The sequence below is a fragment of the Protopterus annectens genome, chromosome 14.part0 (assembly GCF_019279795.1).
Source record: "Protopterus annectens isolate FY-2018-M chromosome 14.part0, PAN1.0, whole genome shotgun sequence".
NCBI classification, from domain to species: Eukaryota; Metazoa; Chordata; order Ceratodontiformes; family Protopteridae; genus Protopterus; species Protopterus annectens.
In genome coordinates this window covers 431,301,092-431,321,701 of record NC_056748.1, presented here as the reverse complement: position 1 = coordinate 431,321,701, position 20,610 = coordinate 431,301,092, and the positions used below count along the sequence as shown (strand labels likewise).

Sequence of the window (20,610 nt, the reverse complement as noted above, 5' to 3'; positions counted from 1 at the left end):
TGGCAGTACACTAAACATCGAAAGTGTGATGAGAGACTTAGGGACACAGGTGGACAGTAATCTCACTTTCGATAACCACATCGCCACAACAGTCAGGAAATCCTTCTATGTGGCACACCTCATCACTAAGGGCTTTTCATCCAGAAAAAAAGAGGTCATTGTCCCACTGTACTCATCCCTCTTTAGACCCATTATAGAGTATAATGCCCAGTTTGGTATGTACCTCACAAGACATCTGCAACAGCTGGAAAGGCCAAAGAAATACCTCACTAAAAGAATCACAGGCCTAAAGCAAATGCCATATGCCGACCATCTAAAAAAAAACTCCAGCTATACTCTGTGGCATATCGTCTACTCAGAGGCTATCTCTGCTTAACATACAAGGCCATGTCAAACCCTGAGCTGTTGGACATGCTACACTTAAAGAAATCCCAATCCCTCAGGGCCACATGCTCCAGGGATCTAAACCTTGTCATCACAATGAACAAAACATGCTGGAGGGATAGGTTCCTGACCCAGAGACTCCCCATACTCTGGAATAGGCTGCTCATACATGTCAAGCAGAGCGCCTCCTTGGCCCTCTTCAAAAGGAACCTTGATGATTGGATGGGAGATGGGAAATTCACCCCAGGGATCATGTCAGTCACCCTGCTAAACAGGGGTCCAGAGAAGTAAATACTGTGGGAAGAAATATCCAGGGAATTGTTATGGCTAGACTTGTATAGGCCCTAGGGCCGATAGCCTAGTACCCACCTATGAACCTATAAGCTCCGGAGCCGACTGGGTCGGAGCCAAAATCAATTTGTCCAACACCGATGACTGAAGCAGTTTCTTCACCACCCTATCAATGTCTTCATCGGAAAGGGTCCTGGAAGATAAAGTAGGAGATCTGGATCTCCCTACAGAAGGGGACTGGTGTGAAGGAGAACCCGGTTGAAAAACTGGAGACCGGCTCCGAACCAAAACATCCATGACCGGCTCAGAAAGGCTGGGAGCCGATACGGACTTAGTCAAGAGACTACCTTCTTTCGGCACAGAGGGCAATGGAACTGAAGAAGGAGAAGCTGTTCTAGCAACTTTCTCTGGAGGCTCCGAAGAAACAGACGGAGCCGGAGAGCGCTTCTTGGAAGTCTTTTTGTCCTTTTTAGCTGGAGAGGATAACGCACTGGAAGACTTAGCCAAGTCTTCCTCGAAGGAGTGTTTAAGCAGTCCTTTCAAAATGAGCTTGTTCTTCCTCTCCTGTAGTACATGGGGACTGAAGGAATGACAAAACAAACAGGACTCTTGGAGGTGAACAGCCCCCAAGCAGTACACGCACACAGAGTGCCCATCAGTTTAAGACATTTTATTGCTGCATTCAACACACTTTTTAAAGCCTGAAGGCCTGTGTTCCTTAAGATCCTTGGACATGCTGAAAGGAACAAATTAATGCGTACATGCACTAGTCCCAATTAACAAGAAAACAGAGCCTCTAACTCAAACGGCCAAGAAACCGGCGGGAAAACAACAGGGAGGTCTAGGTCCTCTAACTTAAACGGGCCTAGCCCGGGGAAACAAAGGCAGGAAAGCACCACTAGCCAGTCACAACATTAAACGCTAACAGAACGGAACACCAAACCAAAGACCACACAGAAACAATGGGGAGGACTAGGTCCTCTAACTTAAATGGGCCTAGCCCGTGGGGAAAAGAAAATGAACGTGATACACAAACAGCCAGAGAAACAAATACAGGCAGTAATTTACCACTACCACACACACAGAGCTAAGAAAATAGCTTTTTTGAGCAACAAGTCAACAGTTTATAAAAGTTTTATAAACAATATACTTAGCCATGGCCAAAAGCGAGACCACGTCTGAGCTTAACGAGCGGCAAATGAGATCTGGGGAATAGACCTGTTGCACGATGGGATACCTCTTAGCCACGAGCCAATTAAAGACTTAGAGCTAGTGTATGGCCGAGTCGGAGCCAAGGTTCGGCTCCGAACCCACGGGTAAGAATGAAGGGGAGACTGGACTACATAACATCCCATAATACACAAACAGAACACAAACGGGAAGAAGCAAGTTTGAGCTCCTGCTGCAATAATAATCCTATTATTGGAACATCTATATTTATGGGAAGTACCTTACACAAATGCATTATGTTCATTATAAGACTAACTACTGCCCTGTAATAATACAAAGGAGATTAACAAGCTGTGAGAAGGTCTCTTTGACAGTGGACAGTCCCACCCCTGCCCCACCTGCATAGGTAGAACTAGCTCTATTCCACTAGAGCATGTTCAGATTGTACTGTTTTGATAAAGTGTGAAGAGAAGCCCAGGTCACTGTTTCAATGTTGCTCTGAGCTGAAACACATTTAAAGAATGCTGCATTAGTGGCACTGTGCCCCTGTCATGGTCAGCCATAATGAGCCACAGTAGGTACAATACAAAAGGTGATGCAATTTGACAGTCATTTTTAAGTCTATTTCGATGCACTGCTGCCCCGATTTCCATGCATGAAGGAAGAGATGATTATACAGTTTAGTCCAGTTAGTATATTATCTCAGCTGTCAAAGTGAATGTTGTGCTGTTTTGTGAACCGGTACAATGAAAGTGAGCACAGCGGGCTGACAAAAAAAAAACTAAGATCACAAGAGTCATAAAATGCTGGTCATGAGAACCACTCCATCCTTGTAGAGGGCTGTGAAGAGCTTTTTTACATATCAAGGCTTGTAGCTCTCAGATCCTCTTGGCATAAGTAAAGGCTATTAAAAACAAAGGGCCATCCATGAAAGGAATTTGACAGCAGCAAAACTAACAGGGTCAAATGAAGCTAATTTCATATAGAATGAATGAATAGATCTTTGGGAGGCCTCAAATGAAGTTTAAATTTCAGGAACACTTTTAACAGCACAACCTGATGCAACTGTGGGTGCTAAAGGCAAGCAAGATAACACTGCTGAAAATGCACTTTGCTAAAAGCACAAGCTAAGTGTTAATCAAAAAAGATACTGTAGTAACGCAGGAATACAAAAGACAGCTTAACCATTAAAGTTTTGTTCCTCCACCCTGAAAATCTTTTCTATTTGGAAAAGCATACTTTCTCAGTATTATGCTTTCTGATTCCCTACAATATACAGAACACCCAAAGAAACAAAAAATACGCATTTTGCACTAGCCAGAAATCGTATATGTGCTAAGCCTAAGTGCTTTCTAAGGTTAAACAGTTTACTTCCTTCTGGGTCAGGAAAAGTGCACCAATGGACTGCCAAGAATTACTGGATCCATTGGGCATATTCCATGCTTTTCGGCCCCAAATCTTGGACCGAACCACAAAAGGAGGGGGAGTATCAATATTTGTCAAAGATACCCACACCTCCAGGTTGGTGGCACAGCACGAAGCATCAGAGACTATCCATGTGCAACTAACAGTGGGTAAAACTGCCTTCCAGTTTATAGCCTGGTACAGACCACCCTCCCAAACCCAGGAACCCCACTCGGCCTTCCTGAGAACACTGGAAAATATGAAGGTCTCTCCAAACACCATTATATTGGGTGACTTCAACTACCCAAACATAGACTGGGAGCATTACTCTAGCTCCAACACCCTAGCCCAAAGATTCCTAGAATTTATAAACTCAAACGCTATGGAACAACTTGTTACCACTCCCACAAGAGGGGAAAACGTACTGGACCTGATCATCACCAACATGGGGACTCTATGCTCCAGACCAGAAGTGTATCCCTCACTGGTAAGATCAGACCATAAACTAATCTCACTGGATATTCACATCCCGACCCCACCCCCTGCCCAGAAAACCACAGTGGAAAACTTCTAAAGCAAATTTCACACTCCTCAAAACCGAGGTGGAATCCTTCAAAGCCCCCGGGCCTGTAGAAAATACGGCCCAGACCGCAGAATCCTTTATAAACGCATTCTATGAACACCTTCAGGAATGCATGGACCATGCAATCCCAAATAAAACCAAGACCCAATCCTCCAAAGGCAGACGTCCTGTCTGGTGGACCCCAGCCATAAACAAACTATACAATAGAAGGAGAAAGCTACTACATGATAGAGCAAAATCCCAAAAAGGGAAGGCATCTCTGAACAGTATTAGCAAAAAACTATGGGCACTCATAAAATCATCTAAGGCCAGCTTCGAGAGAAAAATTGCACAGGACACTAAGGATAATCCCAAGGCTTTCTTTAGTTATGTTAGGAACCTGGGTGGGAATTCCCAGATATGCTCAGAATTAGTCCAAAATGACAAAAAATACAGCAAACCCACAGACATTGCCAACATCCTAGCTGACAGGTTCAGCGCAAACTCCCCCCCCCACCAAAAGGGCAAATATCTATCTCAGCACAGTGCTCCCCCCTGACATCTCAGATGCTCAGGTAAGAGCCACCCTCTACAAAGCAAAAAAACAGCATCAATGGGACCAGACGGTGTCCTGGGCTGCGTCCTACATGAACTCCAAGAAGAGCTAAACCCAAACATAAAACTACTGTTCAATCTCAGCCTTACTACAGGATATGTACCTAAAGAGTGGCGTACAGCAACAGTGGTCCCTCTCCACAAAGGTGGTGCCTCAATGGATCCTGGAAACTATCGCCCCATAAGCCTGACTAGCTTGGTCTGCAAAGCTATGGAAAGGATCATCATGGACCTCATAAATAAAGATATTGGGGACCTACAGACACTGGATCCTACCCAGTTCGACTTTAAGGGCAGATCCTGCCTCTTAAACCTGGTCAATTTCTTTGAAACAGTCACCAAGGCCATTGGCGAGGGGAAGGTGGTCCACACAGCCTACCTGGACCTCGCAAAAGCCTTCGATACAATACCCCACTCGGGCATTATAGATAAGCTCACCAGCTTAAATATAAACCCCTATGTCACTAGATGGGTTGCAAACTGGCTCAAGGACAGAGCCCACATGGTTAGAATTGCTGGAGCCATGTCAGACTCCAAACCAGTTACAAGTGGCGTCCCACAAGGCTCAGTCCTGGGACCTCTCTTGTTCGGTATATATTTCTCGGAGGTACAGGCCAACACGGAAGGACTGTGGCTGACCAAGTTCGCAGATGACTGCAAACTGGGCGCCATAATCGACTCTCCAGCCGACACAAGCATCCTCCAAAAGGGCCTCATAGAAACAGACAACTGGTGCCAGAGCCATGACCTCAAGCTAAACGCCAAAAAGTGAATAGTCATCCCCTTTGGCAAAAACAAAGTGGCCACAAATTACCACACAGGTGGTAATCCATTAAGTACAGAAGTAATTAGGGACCTGGGGACCCAAGTTGATAGCAATCTCTCATTTGACAACCACGTGGCCAAAGTGGTTAGAAAAACATTTTATATAGCCCGAAGGGATTCACATCTAGATCAGGGGAGGTTATCGTGCCTCTTTACTCATCCCTCATCAGGCCCATAATTGAGTACAATGCCCCTTTTGGGATGTACCTTACCAGACACCTGCAGCAACTGGAAAGACCCCAAAAGTACCTCACCAAGAGGATCAAAGGGCTCAAACAGATGCCATATGCTGCCCGGTTAAAGAAACTCCAGTTTTACTCAGTGGCATACCACCTGCTCAGAGGCGATCTGTGCCTGACGTATAAAGCCATGTCCAACCCGGAATTAATGGACATGCTGCACCTCAGAAAATCCAAATTCCATCGAGCTACGTGCTCGAGAGACTTGAACCTCAGCACTGAAATAAATAGGACATGCTGAAGGGACAGATTCATAACCCAGAGGCTCCCTTCACTCTGGAATAAAATCCCAGTCCAGGTTAGGCAGAGTCCCTCATTGACACTCTTCAAGAGGAATCTTGATGATTGGATGGGAGATCGTAGGTTTACCCCGGGTATCACTTCTGTGTCACTGTTAGACAGAGGTACAGTATACTAACCTCGAAAAAGGGCATAACAAAATTAATTTAAAATGGGTGGCGAAAGCCAAACACACTGGCTAGGCTTATAAATGTCTTAGGGCAGATAGCCTAGTATGAACCTATTCACACTAAATGGGACTAAAAGGGTAGGAGGTTGGCATAATGGTTAAAGTGTTTACTTTATAGACACAAGGTGCAGGGTTTGATTATGACATGGGGTAATTGGCTAGGTTTATAACAGCCCACACGGGCAGTTAGCCTAGTACTATTCTATGAACCTATGAACCTAAATGAAAAATCCACACTTATCTTGACCTGTGAGGAATTAAGAGAAAGACTACCTTTTTATTTCTTCCTTTAACTAGCACTTTCAGAATAAGCGATACTTGGAGAAAAAGGACACAGAACAGCTGGACTCTGTTGGATAGAGAAGACTTTGGCCAAACTTTCAGGGCAGAATTCCAGGACTGGACTACCTTCAGCTAGGGATTGGTCTGGGATGTAAATTGATCCACATATGAAGTGCCACACTTCTTTATTACCTTAAGGAAGACATCCATTCTCCAATTACCATTTATTTAGTCTCCCTCACTAATCTGGTACTGCATTCTGCACAACTGTGATAAAAATTGACTGTAGATGATCTATCTACTCATTCTATCATTTACTTGTGCAAGTGAACTGGCCCAAAGATCCTTTCAGCCGTGACTTGGGCCAATATGCACAGACAAAAATGATGCAGTACTTAAGTGTTCATAGGTTTATAACTAGGCTAATGACCACCAGAGTCTTTTACAAGCCTACAAACCACAGCACAAGTTCAAATCAAGAAATGCTTGTAGCTTATAAAAACTTTAATAAAACTACATATACAGGACTTATCGTACAAACGAGCAGAGTATACAGCTTTCAGGTACAACCCTTCTTCAGTGCAAAGACGTGTGTGTTCTAACAGCTGTTTTATATCAAAAGACAGTGATCACATGACATTCCTAGCCAATAAAATCTGAACAAATTAAAACTCTTTCATCATGTAACAATTATATAACTTCCTAAAAACATACAAATTATCTATGCAACATCTATAAGTATATATACACATGTGAATGAATATACACAAAATAAATGTAAACACCTTCATTTCATTAATTGCAATTGCTTCTTAACCAATACTGGTTTAATACTAACTGATGTGTTTAGTCCTGGGTGACTATCAGCCCAAAGTCTTATTATCCATGCATACTCTCTCAATACCAATAAATTATTTAAGTCACCCCTCTTACATTTTTATAAATTCTATTAATCACTCTGAACACAAAGCTATCTCCATAGCCATCTTTATACGCTTGGCTAATGCATTTGATAAATTATTTCTACGAATCACAGAGTGTTCTATTATACGATCTTTTAGTTTTCTACTACATTTACCTACATGGAATTCCGACATTTTATGCATGTCACCAAACAGACAACATTCACTATATTACATGCAGCAAATAAATCAAACTTGATTCTTTCCTTGCGCTAGGATCTACAAAAACTGTACTGTTTGAAGAAATATATCTGCAGCTCACACAGTTAAAACATTAAAATGCTGCCTGTTTTTGTTTTAATTATTCTTTCTTTATTTACTTGTGACCTAACATCCTTATATCAAAGTCGTCTTCTTCTTTTAAGATTAGTACAATTTCTATATGCAAACTTAGGTTCATTTGTAAAGAACTTCTTTAGTTCAGGCATACTTTCTAATATTCCCAAGTTTCTCTTTATTATTTCTTTCACGCCATGAGTTCTAATACAAAAGTAGTAATATACCTCACACCATCTACTCTATTAACCATTTGTGATATTTGTGGGGGTTTAAAGTAAGGTTTTGCTGTTGTATCTCTCAGAGTCATTATGTCAGACATAGTTTGTTCAAGAAGGGTATTATCATAGCCTCTTAGTTTAAAATAATTTGCAAGCTCTCTCACATGAGTCAGACATTTATTTTCATTGGTATTCAAACTACCTACCCTAAGCAGCTGACTTTTTACTATGCCCTTAAATATATGAGGGGCATGCATACTTTGCTGATGCGAACACCTATTATTGGAGAAATTATGCAGTCAAGTTGAGGGATTCCCAGGTTGAGAAATCAGATCCAGAATCATATCCAGTACCCAAGGTGGGTGCAGATTAGGCAAAATAAAGGGGAACCAAACTTGTTGGGGCCAAAACGGAGCAATGAGGATGACAGCCGCTTCGGAACAGGTTACCTTCTGAAGAAACTTAACTGTCAAGGGCACTGGGTTACAGGCATAGAGGAGAAAGGGGGCCAAACATACAGAAAGTACAGCTGTGTACACTTACCATAAATGTAGATGTTCGAGTGTATTCACTGTTGCAGTCATCACCTGTGGGTTATCCCTGCTATGGTAGCCCACGGCCGGCCCCACAATACCAGAGTCAGTGTTTTTCTGCATCTGCTGCTGTCACCTGTACACTGAAGTCAGGCCGTCAGTGCTATAAAGCAAGGCAGCCGATGTCATTACATCAGTTTTTCTTGCCCTAACCCATCAGAAGCACAAAAAAAATATGGTACAGACGTGCTGGTGGCTAAAAACCACTGAGAGAAGCTTATGTCTCCCTAAGGAAAGAGGATATAAGGGGGGGAAGGAGGGAGGGAAAAGTACAGTTGTGTACACTTACCATAAATGTAGATGTTCGAGTGTATTCACTGTTGCAGTCATTACATTTGGGTTATCTGCTTGCAGTAGCCCTCAGTCGGCCTGATTAACAAAGTCTAGGTACCTGCGTTGGTTACTGTCCCTTCTTCCATGACTTCAGGTCGTCAGGGGTATAAAACATGCAGCCGACACCATTACATCAGTTTTTCTTGCCCCAGATGACAGGTGTCCCCCTAATGGGAAGCAATTAAATATATAAATATACAAGGATATACCTCCAACAAAAAAGCAAATACACCAAAAAGCTTTTAAGCATAGTAAAGGAAAAAAAGAGGTATAGCCAAAAGAAGATAGGAGGCTGGAGGGAGGGTAAACAGGACAGCAACAGTGAATACACTCGAACATCTACATTTATGTTTTAAGTGTACACAACTGTACTATGTTCTTCGTGTTTCACTGTTGCAGTCATTACATTTGGGTAGATTCCCAAAGCTAAGGTTGGGAGGAGGAATTTAAGTAGCATTAAGACCAGCTATAAGGCCCTCAAGACTACAGTGGGAAAGCTAGCTCTGGACTTGGAGAAACTTGGTAAATGACAATGCTTGGTGAAAGTATATACAGAACTCCAGGTAGCAACTTCTAGGATGTCCCTGATAGGGACGCCTCTGAGAAAGGCTATAGAGGTAGATGCAGCCCTAGTAGAGTGGGGTCTGATGCCCTGTGGGATAGGTTTTCCATGATGCTTATAGCAGAAATGAATAGCAATGGCCTATCCGTTTAGAAATGGTTTGCTTTGAAATAGCCTTCCCCTCTTTCCCTGCAGCAAATGCCACCAGCAGTTGTTCAGATTTCCTTTGAGGTTTAGTCCTGTCCACGTAGAACCTAAGTTGTCTGTGCACATCTAGGGAAAGCAGTATCCATTCCCCTTTGTTCTGTGGATTAGGAAAGAAGGTTGGCAAGTGAATGGACTGATTAAGAGCCACATTGGATACCACCTTGGGCATGAAGGAGGGATTGGTTCTGAAGGACACCCTGTCGGCATGAAAGATGACGAAAGGCTCCACTGCCCTAACGGCCTGTAATTCAGATATCCTTCTTGCTGAAGTGATTGCTAAAAGGAATGCTGTTTTCCAAGAAAGAAATTTTAAATCTGCAGTAGCAGCTGGCTCGAAAGGAGGAAGAGTGAGTTTCTCCAAGACAAAGTTAAGGTCCCAGGCTGGAGTTGAAGCTCTCCTTGGTGGCCTTAAATTTTTGGCCCCTCTGAGGAACTGCTTGAGCAGGGAGTGAGAGAAGAAGAGAAGAGGGGAGGTTCTGTGTTATAATGAGCTGAAATGGCTGAGGGGTGAATTTTTATGGAGGAAAAGGACAAACCCTTGTGAAGTATCTCAGTTAAAGATTGTAAATCTGAGGTAAATTGGGCGCTGCTGTGCTCATCCCTTGAGATTGGTTCCAGGGACAGAATCTTTCCCATTTCGCAGCATAAGATTTCTTAGTACTAGGTCTCCTTGTCTCTAAAATGATATCCATCACTGGTTTACTGAGGGATGGTAAAGGAGAGATTAGGTACTTAGCCAGGCTGCTAGGTTCAGTGTTTGAAGCTGAGGGTGCAAAATCTGGTTCTCCTGCTGAGACAACAGGGAAGGTGTGTCTGAAGCAGGTGCCATGGGGCCAACTGTGACACACTGCGCAAGAGGGGGTACCAGTGTTGGCGTGGCCAGTCTGGTGCAATCAAAATCATCCTTAGCATGTCCTGTTTGAATGAATCTGTTTCTCTGGCATGAGGAAAGCCATCTGGGAAGTTGTACTCAAGCTTGCTCCAAGGAATATAATTTGTTGACAGGGTACCAGGTGTGATTTATTTTCGTTTATGGTGTACCCAGACAAGTGAGCACCCTTTGAACAAAGGCCAGATGATTCAAAAGTATGTCCTGGCTTTCTGCCTGAATTAGACAATCGTCCAGGTATGGGTATATTTGAATATTTCTTTGTCTGTAATGCAATAACTGGGGCTAGGCACTTTATGAATACCCTGGGCGGAGTAGATAAGCCAAAGGGCAGTGCAGAGAAATGATAATGCGTGTAGCCTGCTTTGAAGTGTAGGTATCTTCTGAAAGATTCCCTGATAGGGATGTGCAGGTATGCTTCTTTTAAATCTAATGTTGCCAACCAAGCATCCTTGCTTAGCATAGGAAGCAACTGGTGAAGAGTCAGTATCTTGAATTTTGGGATCACCAAAAAGGTATTTAGAGTAGAAAGGTCCAGCATAGGACGCCATGAATGGTCTTTTCTGGGTACCAGGAAAACTCTCGAATAGAAACCTTGTCTCTTTTCCTCTTCTGGTACCAACTGAATAGCCCCCAATTTTAAGAGAAAGTACTTGCGTTTGGGCCTCTGCCCACTGACTTTGGGGGGTAGATCTGGCCACCCGCTTGGTGCTGGTAATGTATGGAAGTGAAATCTGTATCCTTGGGACACTATATTTAAGACACATTTGTCCTGGGTAATGAGTTTCCAGTTTCTGGCCTGCAGATCAATCTTTCCGCCTAAAGGAGCATTCAGCTGAGAAGTGCTTGGAAGTTTTAAAGCCAAGTCATTGAGACAGTTTTCCATAGGGGAGTCTTACTATTCCCAGATTTGGATGCGGAAGCTCCTCACTGCTTAGTCTTGTGCGTACCCTGTGACTAAAACCTGGGGTTTTTACTGTGTCTGGGTTTGGATTGAGAAGACCTGGAAGGGGCCGGAAAGGACCAATTCTTAAGAGGGCCAATGCCTACTAAATCTTGGAGGCTGAACTTGTAAAAAATCTTTCACAGTTTGCAAAGATTTAGCTTCATCTTCCATCTTTTTAAGAACTTCCTCAGCTTTGTTGCCAAACAGGCAGTCCTGATTTAAGGGAGCATCCAACAGTTTAGCTTTAACATGATCAGGCAAAGATTGCTCCTTATGCCAAGCATGCCTTCTGAGTACGGACCCAGTGACAGCAGCCCTGCAAGAGGCCTCTAATGAATCAAATCCACATTGCAAAGTATGTTTAACAACCTGTTCAGCAGAATGCATTAAATCCTGTAATTCTTTATTTTCAGCACAGTCATGAATCAACATCATTTTCTGTTTAAGCAATCCAATAACATGTTGTTACGTCAACATATGAAACTGACAATTTAAGGCCCTAATGGCCAAGGTTGCAGAAGTGTAAACCTTCTTACCCATCTATCCAGCGCCCTGAATTCCTTATCAGAGGGGGTAGGATTTTTAGCAGTAGAAGCCTTAATGCCCTTGGGTCCCTGTGAAATAATCTATGGGTCCACAATAGGATTTTTAAAAAGGAACTTGTGAGAATCAGGGACCCTGTAATATCTATCAGGTTTTCTAGGCGCAGGAGGCAAGGAATCAGGGGGCCAAACTGGATTCCGAAAAGGCATAATCAACAATGTCTAGTACAGGAGGTATAGCTAAAAGGCCTATGCTGAGGTAGAAGAAATCCCAAAGCCTTTTTTTTTTTAATCAGAAAAATCCTGGCTTTCCCAGTGAAAATGTTCCCTTAACGTGTGCAAGGTTTCATCAAAGGAAAAGTCCTCTGGAGGGGAAGCAGAGGGAATAGAGTCCTCTGCATCAGAATCCTCATAAGTGGATGAAGGTAAATCTAGATCATCAGAAGAATCAGAAAAATCAGAATCCTGGTCAGAAGATTCATAAACAAATTCAGTCCTAGGTCTCTTAGAAGGTAGTGGTTGGCTTCCCCTGATTAGAGTTATAAGATCTTCAGCCATTCTTATCATTTGTTTTTAGGCATAGAGGCCTGTGCATGTGGCCTGGGCGTCGGTTTCTTAGGTATGGTTTGAGGTTTAGGCCTAAAAGAAGAAGGAGGCGTTCGTTTAATATGCAAGACCGTAGGCCTGAATACACCCTCAGAAGCCAGTGCCTGCACAGCAGCTCCGGACCCATCCAAGGCAGAGACATCCGCAGGTTACACAGTTGAAGCATCTCGTGGCATACCAGACTCCGAATGGGTCTCAGTAGAGGCCTGCGAATCAGAAGTAGCGGGTATCACAGGTTGCGAAAACACCTCACTGAGTGCCAGCGAACTGGTGACTGGCTTAGGAGAAGCGCTGTCGGCAGCTTTGGACCTAGATGGCCTGTGTTTGTCTATCTTTGCGCTTTTTCGGAATTCCCGTAGTCGGATGGCTAATCAATGACATTTCTGTATAATTGAACCGAGAACCGAAATATTTAGAGGCAAAAATATACAGACAATGGATACTGCGTTGATTAAATAAGGCCCAAAACTGACAGCAAGCTACGTTATGGTCAGGGCCCAGGCAAGGAATACAGTATGAATGAAAATCTTTGTGAGGTATTTGCTTTCCACAAGAAATACAATTATTAACTTCTACTGACATTGGTAAGGAGCAAGAAAAAGTTTCCCCAACGGGGCACTTAGCTTTAGTAGAAGACTTTGGTTCTGAAACTCGAAAAAGAAAAATTTCAGGAGTCGGCCGACCGGCACTTGCGAACTGCTTCTGCTTCAGGCACAGCACGGCAAGGAAGTCTGATGTAATGGCGTCGGCTGCATGTTTTATACCCCTGACGACCTGACGTCATGGAAGAAGGGACAGCAGCCGATGCAGGACCCAAAACTTTGTTAATCAGGCTGACTGAGGGCTACTGCAAGCAGAGAACCCAAATGTAATGACTGCAACAGTGAAACACGAAGAGCATCAAGAACTGCAACAGTGAATAGACTCAAACATCTACATTTATGGTAAATGTACACAACTGTACTACGTTCTTCGTGTTTCACTGTTGCAGTCATCACCTGTGGGAGGATTCCCAAGACTGAGTAGAGGGGTGGAAGGATTAGTTAGAGACCTAGGCATGAGTCAGCATGCCCTGCAGAGGCAAACCCTGTCCTAGCCTAAAAGAAAAGAGGTAGGTAGTAATGCTTTGTAAGGGTGTGGACAGAGGTCCAGGTGGCAGCTTCCAGTTCCAAGATTCCCTGGTGGGAACTCCTCTGAGGAATGCTGTGGAAGTGCAGGCTGCCCTAGTGGAATGGGTACAAATAGATTTTGGGTTGGTTTCCCATATAGTCTGTAGCAGAAATGGATATAGTGTGATATCTATTTGGAAATGGTTTGCTTGGAAATGGGCTTCCCCTCTGCCCCTGAGGCAAAACTGACAAGAAGCTGGTCTGTTTTTATGAAGGGTTTAGTACGGTCCAGGTAGTATTTGAGCTGTCTGTGCCCATCTAGTGAGTGCAGAATTCTTTCCCCCTTATTTTGAGGGTTAGGAAAGAAGGTGGGTAGATGTATGGCCTGGTTGAGGGTCACATCGGATACCACCTTGGGCATAAAGAAGGGGTTAGTCCTCAGGGAGACCCTGTCTGCATGGAAAATGATGAAGGGCTCAGCGGCCACGAGTGCCTGAAGTTCTGAAACCCTTCTAGCTGAGGTGATAGCTAGTAGGAAAGCAGTCTTCCAGGAGAGGTATCTCAATTCTGCTTAAGCAGCAGGTTCGAAGGGTGGTAAGGTTAATTTTTCCAAAACATAATTCAGGTCCCAGGCTGGCGTGGGCGGCCTTCTGTGAGGTCTGATATTAGAAGCCCCTCTGAGGATTTGTTAAATCAAAGGATGCGAGAAGAGGGGCTGGTCTGTGTCAAAATGAGCTGAAATGGCAGAGGCATGGATTTTAAATAGAAGAGAAAAAGAGCCCACTACTGAGTAACTCCGCTAGGTAGTCCAGCATAAGAGGGATGGAACGCTGTGAGGTACTGCCCCCTCTAGACTGGCACCAGGAGCAGAATCTCTTCCATTTCACTGTGTAAGATTTTCTGGTGCTGGGCCCTTCTGGCCTCTGTGATAATGTCTAGGACCTGTTTGCTTAATTGCTTTTAAACTATTAGCCATGCTGACAGTTTGCGAGTCTACAAGTCCGAGTGCAGCATTCCCTCCCCCCACCTGGGTCAAGAGGTCTGAGATCAGGAGAAGCTGCCTGGGAGGCTGTAATGTCAGGCTGCGCAATAAGCTGTCCCAATGCTGTCTCTGGGCCAATTTGGAGCAATGAGGATGGCCTTTGGTCTCTCCTCCCTTATCTTGATCAGTACCTTGGGAATAAGAGGCAGAGGAGGGAATGCATACACAAAGAGGGAGTTCCAGGGGAAGGTCAAGGAATCCACCTTCCACGCTAGGTGCTGATACTCCCTGGTACAGAACTGTTTCAGCTGGGGGTTGAGGTGGAAAGCAAAGAGATCCACCTCCGGAGTTCCCCACTCCTGAGTGACTTGCAAAAAGATTTTTCTCTGGAGCTGCCATTCGTGGGGGTCCAGTAAGTTTCTGCTTAGGTGGTCTGTCAAGGTGTTGTTGATCCCTGGTAGGTGTTGAGCAATTAGGTGTAATCCCATGGAGGAGGCTGTCAGCCAGAGGTTCATGGCTAGCCTGCACAGAGGGTAAGATTGGGTCCTTCCCTGTTTGTTGATGCACCACATTTACTGTAGTGGTGTGTGTTTTGATAAGGAGAACCCCCTGGCCTGAGATGGGGTTTGAAGGATGTCAGAGCCTTTTGTACTGCCATCATTTCCTTCTGACGGATGTGCAACGGAAGGTGCTGGGCATCCCAAAGCCCTTGGGTGCACCTGCCTGCTAGGTGAGCGCTTCAAGCAATGTCTGAGGCATCGGTGGTGGTGGTCTGCCCAGTAGGGCAGAGGATGAAGGGAAGACCCTTGTTCTTGGCACAGACCCCTGCCCACCACAGAAACTCGGCCCTTATACAGGGGATCAGAGGGAGAGAGCTCTCTAGAGGTTGAGAGTGCTGACACCAAAGGTTCTTTAGATACCACTGAAGTTTCCTCGTGTGGAACCTGGCCAGAGGAATTAGAAGGATGCAAGATGCCATGTACCCAAACGCTTGCAGGAACTTATTCGCAGTGAGGTGACTTCTGGAAGCCAGCTGAGTAAAGTAGAGAGGCAGGAAGCTCTGCTTTTCTGGGGACAGGAAGGCCATTTGGGATGCTGTGTTCAGCAGTGCTCACAAGAAAATGATCTTCCTGGAGGGTGTTTGCATTGATTTTTTCTCGTTGATGGTGAACCCTAGGGAAGTTAGGAGGGTTTTGACAAAGATAAGGTCCTGGAGCAGCTTTTCTTTGCACACTGTCTGAATGAGGCAGTCATCCAGATGAGGATAAATCTGTATATTCCTCTGTATGCAAAATGCTATGGCTGGGGCTAAGCATTTGTTGAATACTCTGGGAGCAGTAGATAAGCCAAGGGGTAGCGCAGAGAACAAAGTGTTGTGAGCCTGCTCTGAAGTGCAGGAATTTCCTGCAGGATTCCCTTATGGGGATGTGGAGGTAGGCATTTTAAGTCTAGGGTCATTAACCAGGCATTTTTTGTCAGCATAGGCAGCAGTGCTGCTGCAAAGTTAGCATTTTGAATTTGGGGACCACCAGGGAGGTGTTCAGAATGCATAGATCCAGGATGGGGCACCATGTGCCCCCTTTTCTAGGAACAAGGAATAATCTGAAATAAAAACCTTTGCCTGTTTGATCTGAGGGGACAGGTTCTACTGCCCTATGTGATATGAACGTTCAGACTGGTTTCAATGCCTCTGCCACTGATTTGGAGGTAAGTCTGGGTATCCTCTTGGAATTGCGAGTTCGCTGAAAGAGAATTTGTATCCCTGAAAAATTATCTTTAAGACCCAGCGGTCCTTTGTAATAAAAAGTGAATTTTCTTTGCAGAGGGAGAGCCTTCCTCCTAGCTTTTGGTGAATGAAAGGAGGGCAGAGCCGGGGGAGGGATTAATTGAGAGTGTTTGCCATAGAAGGATGGCTTAGAACTCCCTGCCTTTGGGGCGAAAGGGGTCCACTGTTTAGTTCTCTGCTGTCCCTGGGATAGGGGCCTGGGTGGTCTGTCCCATTGGTGCTTACCTTGCGTCCCTGCCTGCTAGGTGCAGGAAAGGACCAGTGCTTAGAGGGAAAATTCCTGCTGAACCTAGGAGGTTGAACCTTTAAGAAATTTTTTATTGTTTGCATAGATTTTGCTTTGTCCTCCATCTTCTTAAGCACCTTCTTCTGCTTTTACTCCAAACAAGCGGTCCTTATCCAGGGGTGCATCAATTAATTTAGACTTGACATGATCAGGGAGAGGTTATTCCTTCAACCATGCATCTCTCCCAATGACAGATCCTGACACTGCTGCCCTGCTTGAGGCTTCTATGGCGTCATATACACAGTGTAATGAGTGTTTGGCCGCTTGACAAGTAGAGTGCAGTAAATCTGCTAACTCTTTCGAATTGGCAGTCAGAAAAGGTTGAAATCTTTTGCTTTAATAGTTCCAAAGTGTGTTGTTGATATTTTAACATATGGAACTGAGAGTTGAGTGCTCTGATAGCTAAGGTTGCAGAGGTGTATACTTTTTTACCCAATCTGTCCACAGCTCTGGAATCCTTGTCAGAAGGAATAGGATTCTTGGCAGAACTAGTCTTAGCTCCTTTAGGTCCACGTGTAATGACCTCTGGGTCTGCAGCAGGATTTCTGTACAAGTATTTGTGAGAATTCGGTACTCTGTAATACGTGTCATGTTTACTGGGAGCAGGTGGAAGGGTGTCAGGGGCTAAAACTGGATTCATGGAAAACATCATCCACCACTTCTAAGATGGGGAGATGGCCAGATGTCTGTGCTGGGGCAGGTCCAGAAACTCTCAGTCTTTTCTTAGACTGGGGAAGTCCTGAGGTTCTCAGTGGACATGTTCCGTGAGGGTGATGGGTTTCCCCAAAGGAAAGGCCTTCTGGTGGGGAGGCAGAAGGAATGGATTCCTCTGCATCTGAATCCTCATAATCAGACAGGTTGTTGTTCCTCTTCAAAATCTGAATAATCAGATTCCGCAGAATCCTGTTGTCATAATTTCAGGAGAAGGGTGTCTTTTCCTTTTAGATGTTGTGGCCTGACTACCCCTGATAAGGGAGATAAGATCCTCTGTCATTTTAAGCATTTGGGCTTGGGGTGGTAGAGCAGGAGCAAGATGGTGGCTAGAGGCACATTTTCTAGGAGTGCCCTGGCTTCTAGGCCTAAGGGTATCCATCGGTCTGAAAGAAACAGTGGTCGGATGAGAAGACATCAGTGTTTGTCTATATTTGGTAGTGAGAGAGGCCTCCTCGGAAGCCGGTGCCTGCATTGGGGCTCCAGACCCAACCGAGGCAGAGAGAGTCAAAGGCTCGGAAGACAAAGAAGATTTCTGCAGCATACCGGACTCCGAAAGGGTCTCAGTAGAGGCCTGTGTAGATATCGTATCAGGCATCAGGGACTGCAAAAGCACCTCACTGAATTCCGGAGAACTGACGACCTGCTTAGCGGTAGAGTCGTCGGAAGGCTTAGCCTCATGTGGTCTGTCTCTATCTTTATCTCTACATTTTTTCGGAATGTCTACGGATTGTTGGCTGATGGATGTCATTTCGGAATGCCAAAATGAAAATACCTGTCTACAATAAGAGCTCTATGGCGAATGGTTCTCACGTTAAAGAGGGCACAGAACCGGCAACGGGGGAAACCGTGGTCTGGGCCTAAACAAGTGAAGCAGTATAAATGGAAGTCTCGGTGGGGGAGCCGCTTTCCACAGGCGAGAAAATTGTTAACTTTTTCGGACATCGGTTAGTGCAAGAAAAAAGGATCCCAAACAAGGTACTTTAGACATTTTCAGCTGTAATTCAAACTCTGGTTGCGACCAACCAGCACACTTGCGAACTGCTTCTGCTATGGGCTCCACGGCAAGAAAGATTGATGTAAGGCATCGGCTGCCTTGCTTTATAGCACTGGCGACCTGACATCAGTCTACAGGTGACAGCAGCTGACACAGAAAAACACTGACTTTGCTATTCAGGCCAGCCGAGGGCTACCACAGCAGGGATAACCCACAGGTGATGACTGCAACAGTGAAACACGAAGAACATCAGCATCCATTGTGACTGTCTGGGGGGGGGGGGGGGGGGTTTGCCCACCCTGCAAAAAAGAGCTATTTTCAAGATTTTCTCTTCTCCTGTGTTTCTGGTCTTTTTGTTTCCCCTCTGGCACTTAACATTTTGAGTGCCAACATGTTAATAGGGAGCCCTGTTAGGGTATTTTGTCATGTCTAGATAGTTTCTTACCTGCCTGTGTACATTCAGGGTTTTCTCTGCCCTCTTTTGTGAGTTTAGGTAGAAGACTGGCAAGTGGTCAGTGTGGTTCACAGCTGGTTTAAAGGAATTTCTGAAGCCACTTCAGGCGTAAAAGCTGGGTTTATTCAGAGGGTGACTTTGTTCCTGTTGAAGACATTGAAAGGTTCTTTACATATGAGGTCTTGTAGCTCAGAAACTCTCCTAGCTGAAGTAACTGCTATGAGGAAGGTGGTCTTGCAGGTGAGCATCTTTAGAGAGGCAGAGGTAGCAGGTACAAAGGGAGGCAAAGTTAGTTTGTCTAATGTGTAACGGTTTTATTGTTCTGATGAAAGAATAGTTGCGTAAAATCTTACCATAACCATAGATCCTTCTCTTCCATGTTGCAGTATTCTAGTTGTGGGACATCCTGCCCTCAGGTGACTCGGATGTTGGCTCCTATACAAAAGCTTCAGCTTTGCTGTTGCAGCGTGCGTGGGACATCAAACTTAAGGCCATAATCCAAGGGCCTTAAATGTGACGTCTGCATGCACAATCCTCAGAACTTGAAGGCCAGCAGGTAGAGAAGAAGGCAGGAGGAATGCCAGTGGGGACAGGTGTGTGCCCTTGGTGTCCTTCAGTAGCTTAGGCAGGTCCAGGTCTTAGCTGGGACTAAAGGAGAAAGTATAGGGGGTAAAGATGGGTGGGAAGGAATACTGCAACATAGAAGAGAAGGGCCTCTATGGTTATGGTAAGATTTTACACAACTACGCTATGTCCTTCTATTCCTATGTTGCAGTATTCTAGTTGTGGGAGAGTACCACAGCTTAGATGCATGAAAGGGAGGTGAATGCTGAAGAGGATTCTACAAAGCCCTGTAGGATGGCCCTGGCGAATCCTGCCCTTACTCTGGAAACTTGGTCCAGTTTGTAATGTTTGGTGAAAGTGTGGACAGTGGACCATGTGGCTCCTTCCATGATGGATGCAGTGTCCAGACCTTTTATGAAGGCCTTGGAGGTGGCCACAGCCCTAGTGGAATGAGCCTTTACTCCCACTGGGGTTTTTTTCCATGGTGAGAGTAACAGAGACAAATAGTTTTCCTGATCCAAGTGATGGTTTGTTTGGAGACTGCCTTGCCCAGGGCTCTGAGGTGGAAAGAGACAAAGAACTGCTTAGATTTTCTAATGGCTTTGGGTCTGTCCAGGTAGAAACTTAGTTGCCTGTGCACATCCAAGGAGTGCAGTATCCTCTCCCCTTTATTAGTGGGGGAGGGAAAGAAAGTGGGTAAGTGGACAGATTGGTTTATAGACAAGTCATTGACCACCTTGGGCATACAGTAGGGATTAGTTTGCAGGGTGACTCTTTGTGGAAAGTGGTGTAGGGAAGGTAGGCCATTCTGGCTGAAGTGATAGTCATCAGAAGGACGGTTTTCCATGTACACATCTGTAGGGAAGAAGACCCAGCCGGTTTGAAAGAGTGCTGGGTTAGTTTTTCCAGGATGTAGTTGAGGTCCCAGGGCGGAGTGATAGGTTTCTTTGGTGGTCTTATGTGTAAGATCCCTTTAAGGAAGAGTTTTACGTCGAGCCTGGCTAGCAAGGGGGGATCCAGGGGCAAGCAGGCTGATATAGCAGAAAGGTGCACTTTCACTGAAGAGAAGGAAAGTCTGCTTTTAATCAACTGACACACATACGTGAGAACAAGGGGGGGGGGGCATCCACAGAGCAAGGGTCCCTTCCCTTGTCCAGACAGAAGGGGATCAAAAGTTTATCACCCACAGAGTTAGGGATAAAATCTGCAAGTGTGGGTGAAGGAGATTTCCTTTCTCTTGTGTCAGTAGGTCCACCTTGTAGGGTAACTTGTAGTGACTGCCCTTGGCTAGATTGAGACGTAGGGGGAACCAGTGCTGCTTTGGCCAGTAGGGTGTCGCTAAC

General features: G+C 45.0%; 1 protein-coding gene across 1 annotated transcript in view; it reads right to left on the bottom strand.

Annotated features, from left to right (window-relative positions):
- The window catches only part of SEC24C (SEC24 homolog C, COPII coat complex component), a 2,546,747-nt gene that overhangs the window by 1,298,754 nt on the left and 1,227,383 nt on the right, over positions 1-20,610 (bottom strand). The window lies entirely within an intron of this gene.